This window comes from Eutrema salsugineum, unplaced genomic scaffold, assembly GCF_000478725.1.
Source record: "Eutrema salsugineum unplaced genomic scaffold, Eutsalg1_0 scaffold_5, whole genome shotgun sequence".
Taxonomy (NCBI): domain Eukaryota; kingdom Viridiplantae; phylum Streptophyta; class Magnoliopsida; order Brassicales; family Brassicaceae; genus Eutrema; species Eutrema salsugineum.
In genome coordinates this window covers 6,744,134-6,751,678 of record NW_006256612.1, presented here as the reverse complement: position 1 = coordinate 6,751,678, position 7,545 = coordinate 6,744,134, and the positions used below count along the sequence as shown (strand labels likewise).

The 7,545-nt window shown below is 36.8% G+C and overlaps 1 pseudogene; it reads left to right on the top strand.

Moving 5' to 3' along the window:
- The first annotated feature begins 6,593 nt into the window (after positions 1-6,593).
- LOC18992532 lies at positions 6,594-7,134 on the top strand (annotated as a pseudogene).
- The last annotated feature ends 411 nt before the right edge of the window (positions 7,135-7,545 follow it).

Below are 7,545 nucleotides of genomic sequence, written 5' to 3'. Positions count from 1 at the left end.
TGCACCGGATAGGCTCTTGATCCGAGGTACGAGGTTATAAATGTTTAGACGTTACGACGATTTTGGATAAAATCGTCGTAAAACCGTCGTAACGGTCAAATGCTCCTATCACGACACATATCATGTCATGCAATGGACCGACTGTTATACAACCGAATCGACATAAAATCGTCGCAAAGTTACAACCATTTTACGACGATCACAAAATCTATATAAGGGACGCGAGTTTTCCCCCTTTCGTCGCTCATTCCTCTCTTCTCCCCTCTCTCTCTACAATACTTTCTCTCTCTAAACCCTAAACCACTCTCTCTCTCCTTACTCTCCCAGCCAATACTTGTACTTTTTTTTTAAAATTAATTTCATTACATATTCTTTTAGATTTAGGTTCAGAATTTAGATTTAGGTTCGGAATATAGATTTAAGTTTCGGAATTTAGATAGGCCCGGATTTTATAAATTTAAAAAATATTTGAATTTAAATTTTGTAGATTCTGTCGATATGACTCCTCGGGTTAAGAGATTTCACTACCGACAGCTGGTCGATTCTGACGGTACGGCCCCGTCTACCTCGGCGACCGGATCAGCCATCCCGGAGTCCTCGGAAACCTAACGGACGGTTTCCCAACCGGTCGTTGTATCGCAGCCGGCACCGCCTCCACCACCACCAGCCGAACCAGCGGCTCCCGCACCGGCCGATCCTGAGGCTGATCCGGTCCCGCCTGTACCGTATGCCCAGTTTACGGTACAGGATCTTGTGGCACAGCCGGATCGTGAGACCATGAACAAACTCGACCCGGATCGAGCCCCGGGCACATTTTGGTACGTAATTTTTTCCTACAATATTTTTAAATTAATTAATATTTATTCTTATATATTTGATATTAATTTACTTTTCTCTTTCTATTTGACTAGGTTTACGACCGACAATGCAGTCGGTCGTAACGTTGCGGATATCATCAAGGGGTTTTTCGTACAACCCCATACCAGCTGGAAGAAGCTGGATCAGGCCACACTTGACACTTGGTTCAAGTGTTTTGCGGTAAGTAATTTACAATTTCGTTTAATTTTAATTTTAAATTTTAATTTCTTACAATAATTACTAACTTCTTTTTTTTTCCTAGCAAAACTGGCATTGGGAAACATCCGCACACGGACGTGTGGAGACGGCCTTCAAGGAGAAGATCAAATTCCGCCTCAACAACACCGTTTCCGACTGAAAACGGAAGTGGGAGGTTGACGGCGACAAGGCCAAGCCGGCGCCTATGGCCAATACCGTCTAGCGGGGCCTTGTCCAGTACTGGTTGGATCCGCACAACCAGACTACAGCCGCCAAGTATTCCGGATCTAGGTAAGTAGTTAATTCCAATAATATTTACATTATTTGTTTTCTTATAATATATTCTAATGAAAATATTTTTCAGGAACGCTACTGACGATGCAGGAAATCGGAAGAACGTTCTGCACACTTCCGGCCAGATTCCTTTTGCCGGAAGATGGCTTATGAGGGTAAAAGTAAATTAAAATTACTAATTTTTTTGTTTTTAATTAATTAACTCTTATTTGTCGATACTAATTTTTTCATTTTGATTTTGTAGGTCGAAGATAACGGAGGAGAAATTCCTCCGATGACAAAGGTTTTCGCCGAGACGCATAAAAAGCGGAATGGCGAATTCACGGATCCTCGGGCGGAGGAGATCTACAACGCCGCCTGTGCGGCGATCGAGGAGCGACAGATGCAGCTGACTCAGCAGGCGCGTCAAACGTCTCCCGGAGGTAGCTCGGTCCAATCGACCCCGGCGCTGACGGTGGCGGAGATGGACCAGATCTTCGAAGAGGTAAATTTAATTACTTTTTTAATTAATGTAACTTTAGTTTTAAATTGAATTTCTAACCATAATGTTTTTAAATATTTGTAGGTTGCCCCAAAGAAAAAGAGGCGGGTATTAGGGATGGGGTCCATCCGTGATACCCCGAGAGCTATGGCGACTGGTCACGTCCGGGTCCTGGATCCGGTTATCCGCCAGGAGATCGATCAGATGCGGACCCGTTACGAGACGAGGATCGACCAGCTCTACGGTCTTTTCGAGATCATGGGAGCCGACAACCTGGTGCTCATGGCGCAGTTGAACAAGCTGCGGGCTGATGGGGTTGTCGGATCGTCTGTCTCCAGGTCATCCACTAGGACGCAACCGCCAGTGCAGACGGACGAGGAGATGTTCTGATCTCTCGGGGTTGAGCCTCCTAGAGCCGGAGATCAGGCACCGACGGAAGCATCAAACCAAAGCCCCGGTAAGGAACACGTCCAGGACGATGGGGAGGAGGCCGGTGACGGGATCGACGATATAGATTTGGAATTAGATTTAGAACTGTAAGGTTTTTTACAATTAATTTTAATTTGAAATTTTAATTTCAAATTTTAATAAATTTTAATTTGTAAATTATTTTTTTTTTAATTTAAATTTTAATTCAAATTATTTTTTTTAATTTTCAATTATATTAAACATCGTATAATCGTCGTAATATCTTTATTTAAAACCGTCGTACATTCGTCGTAAATATTACGACGAATTTACGACCAAAATGTACGACGACAAATACGACGATTATACGTCCGTGTTTTACGACGTTTTTACGACGAAATGATTAAATATTTTACGATTGATTTACGACGATTTATGCGTCGTACATTTTACGACGATCTTACGTCGACCATTAACGACCACTTAACGACGGTCCAGGCGAAGACCAAGTCGACGCAATTCGATTTAAAATCGTCGTAAACTGTACGACACATTTACGACGATTTTGTTTTCCTCGATGTTACGACGAAACGAAACCGTCGTATATTTTACGACGATTTTACGACGATTTGTCTATTACGACGATGACTTTACGACGATTTCGAAATCGTCGGTAGTTCGTCGTAATAGCCTTATTACGACGAAATAACGACCATTTTGGCAGTTGTAAAATGATGTTTTTCTTGTAGTGCATCACCTTGAAGGATTGCCAGAGTAAATATCTAAGTTAGTCTCCCTGCGATACATTGACATATTACATACATTCATAGAACAACTCCCCAATGGTTTTAAAAAGTTAAGAAACCTAAGACCATGTGCAATGGAGTCTTTAAGCCCAGTTTTTTAGGCTTTTTAGAAATTAAAAAGCTAATTAAAAAATAGATTGAGATGAGTTTTGTTTTGAAGACGTATCTTACGTCTCTTGTTGCCAAGTGTCACGAAATGAGTGGCTTATGTGATATGTTCCCTTTTTCTATCGGAAAAATAAATCCCAACTTCATTTCTCCTTCTCCAAATACCATTGGATCTCCTAATATTGAAAGTTTCTTATTTAAGTCTTTTATTCAAGTTTAATAATAAAAAATAGATTAAAAGACTCATAGAGTCTCTCCATTGCATATGCTCACCGATTCACCGGGATATCAAACTTGTCGAGTTTGAGGATGCTGAAACTAAAAACATCCAAAGTGTCGCTAGATGCCTAGATCTGAGCTTACTGGAGGAGCTGCAGCGCTTGGAACATTTGGAAGTTGTCACCTTATGTACCAAGAAGTCACGTTTGCCTGCGGAGAAAATTTTATACGCTCCCAGGGTGGTGAATTCTATTCAAGAGAGAGAATTTAATGAGCTCAAGGAAGAACCCTTCAAAATATTAAATTTGCCAACCATGCTTCCCAAACCTCACCTACGTGTTTATAAGACAATGTAATGGTCTTAAGGATCTGACGTGGCTTTTGTCCGCTCCTAACCTCACTACTCTTGAGGTTTGGTACTCAACACAACTGGAAGAAATAATAAGCAAAGAAAAAGCTTTGAGCATGGTTACAAATGAGGCGGATATAACTATTCCTTTTCAAAAACTAGAGAGGCTCTACTTGATGGATATAGGAAGGCTGAAGAGCATCTACTGGAATCCTCTGCCTTTTCTTTGTCTGAGAGAAGTCGACGTAACAAAGTGTCGGAATCTTAAAAATCCTCCAATGGATTCTAACCCGGTGTTGCGGGTATAGACTTTGCTTTGGATTAGGACTCGGATGACTTCTTGTGAGGCAAGTTGGTTTCCACAATCCTTACTCTTTGTCTTTGTCAAATTTCTCAACTATGTATGTATTGCTTAATTCTTCTCTCCTCTCTGGATTTGCATCGACTCATATTTCTTTTCTTGTTTTTCGATGACTCTTGTTTCTTAACCCACAATATTTGTCCTTATGTTTTGGAGTGGTCACTAACTGGATTGTTTATATATGACACTGTGTATCTCTTACTCTGACTTTTTCATTTTTTTTTGCTCAAATCCTCTGTCTATTTTTCACTTCCCCATTTTTTTGTACGAATCTTTTTTTTTAAAAAAAAAAGAGAATTCCAATCCCACTCCACTCGAGTTTAGCATATTTACCACCAATAATTTTATAAATAAGGTTCTGCTGTTGTTGAATATGTAGGTAAGTACTTGGGTTTTTAGCTCGTCCGGCTTGGTTAATTTCGTCTTTTCTATTTATCGGTCAGGGAAAAATGTTATCGAACTAATCGTAGATGACACTTAGGTTTGAGAAAAATTGAGTTTTGATTCAGTTTGCTTGATCGGTGTTGTCTTGCGCTAGGTGTGAAGGTCCTGAGCTTCAAAGAATGAAAAAGTAAGTGTTGTTATTTTACTCGATATTATCTAAAATATAAAAGTATAGTGTTGTAAGTTGTAACTAATGATCATTCTACTGTTCAAAAGAACAAAAAAATGAATTCTGATGACATTTTTGTAGATAAGTTATTTAATATGGATCACACTAAAGCAATGTTTCTGAAATCTGATAGGAAGACGAGTCGGATAGTCTTTCGGGTTATTGAGCTGATTCAATCCAACCGTATCAATGATCTTAATTTTTATTTTTTTTACATAAAACAGACGTAAGTCTAGTCATGTTAAAAAGTATTTGCTTTATTTTCCAAATTTTCATCATAATTAAATATAACAATTAGCACTAAAATTGTAACAAAATTTGATTTTTTTTAGTTATATATGGTTTTAAGAAGAAAAATTGATCGAAAGAAATCTATATCTATATATAGATATATGAAAATTTTGCATATTTTATTTTTGTTTAGATAAATTTGTATTTAATATCTTCTTCTAGAAGCAAGTTAGAGGTCATCTTAAGTGACGTAGAAAAGTTAGCCGCTAAACTATTGGGGTAACAATTTAGGATTGTTTTTACCTCAAAAGAAAGTTTAAAAGAATGATCAAACTTTTTGTACAAAAAATGATCAAACTTAACAGATCTTCGCTGTCTTGTCTTTTATATATATCCATAGTTCTACTTAAAGGAGAACTCAAAATCCGACCCAGCACTCAGAAATAAAAATCGGATGCAGAAATTTTCCAAAAGGCCAAGGCTTTGTTGGAAACAAAAAGCATGATTTTTCCAACTTTAAAATGAAATCAGAATGAAACAAACATTTTAAACAGCTAAATAATAATTATGTGTCTTTTGCAAGGTTGATAACCAACCAGGAAAGCCAGTTAAAACTACGTCGTTTATATCAAAGTTACACACTAGAAATTAGAAATAACAACATCTTCATACACCGGTTAATGAAATGTGGAAACATTAACAAACCCAAAAAGGGGTTAGCTTTCTCTCTGTTGAGAGAAGCCGACACACCCTTCCAAAACATTTTTTTAAAAAAAAAAAATTTTATTTTCCATTCAGTAGTGAGAGAAGCCGACACACCCTTCCAAAACATTTTTTTTTTAAAAAAAAATTTCATTTTCCATACTGCTACTGAGTATCAAATATATTAAAAAAAATCGATTATATTTAAAAAATATTAAAAATAGTCCAAATTTCTAAATTCAATAATATCAAATCAATTAAAAAACATATTTTATATGGGTTTCTATAAATAAACTTACATAAAATCAAAGGAAAAATAACTAAAACTTTAAAATATTAATATCTTTCACTTAAAAAAACTAACTAATTGCACAAAAGTTGACCAAAAAAATGCCTTAGCTATTAACATTATCCTTGCTTCACGAAATCTATTAGCCGGCTCCAATCGTTCATGGTTATAGTATAGACTTTTGATGGACACCCACTTTTGGATTATGCCTTAGCCATTATCATCATGCATATACTATTTCAAAGATGATAACATGCCATCCTGAATAATCGACGCCACCAAACTCACAAAACTCTTTACTTCTCTGACTTGTGATCATTCATCATCATGATTCTCCATAAATAAAGAAAAAAGAAACTTGAAAGAAAACTTCTAAAAGAGGAGAAGTTGATCGACATTTGAAGAAAGCATCGAAGTCTTTGCTAAATAAATTTGATTTTAACCTAACCAGAATTTAAATTTGTTAAATATACTTGTGTAAAACCACTGTGTAAATTTTAAAATGATCTGTATTAATAAAATGTTTTGACTGGTTTCTCAGAATAATTTTTTTAATTAGGTGTCACATTCCAAAAGCAAAAAACTGCTGGGAGACGCATATTATTGTATTGATTATTCTTTGGTTTTTCTCTATAGTGTTTGTTATTGTAAAGAGAAGAGAATTCAGATATGAGAGACCAGAGAATCTTCGTGTCATGGCTGGTGTCCAGACTCTCAAACAAAAGATCCAAGTTAACATGAAGGCCGATAGAGTCGTCAACACTATCAAGAAGAAAGAAGGAAGTTTTAATGACAAGACAGTTAGACAGAGGCAGTTTCTGTTCATCGTGACCATCCCAAATCCAGCTTCTCTATTCAGATCTGGAAATTCATCGTAGGTATGTAATTGTATACCTAATTCTCCTTTTTTCCGGATTCTTAATAAATGGTTAATTTTTTCTCTTCTTTAATTTATCTAGTTTTTGAATTCCATCGACCACTTTTGATTTGTTATAGATGGAGAGAACAAAGTCGGTGTCTTTTTTAGCTCTTGAAGGAGATGTGTTGAAACAATACAAGAGCTATAAGGTAACACTTAACGTTGTTCCTAAAGATGATCGAGTTTGTATTGCCAAGTGGACATGGGAATACGAGAAGCTAAACGACGACGTTCCTCCCCTTACAAAATACTCGTTGCAGATTACACGCGCGACCTCGAGACTAGGTTACTATCATGAAAATATGTCATCAATGTCTCGGAGTTTCCTTGTAATATAAATAAAACCTTGTTATGCAAAGACAACAATTACTTATAACTCTTTTATTTCCTCTAGAGAAGAAAATACTTTGTTATATGTATGAGTCTAGACTCTCTACATATAAACACCTTCGACGAAAGGACCAGAGCACTGCCTGACTTTTTGCGGACTACAAGCAAAGAAAAGGCGAAAAAATTGGCCCCTTAAAAGGCATTTTTTTTGTTATAAGATTAGAGCAGCTAAAACCCCAATTATATTGCCAAGGGCGTTAGCTCACTCATGAAAACAACTAATTTTTAAAGATGAATACTCTTATATATAGTGCAGCTTCCCCTTCTAAATTCTGAGTATTCTCGATGTGGGACAACAGGTAGATCGATTTTTTAAAAA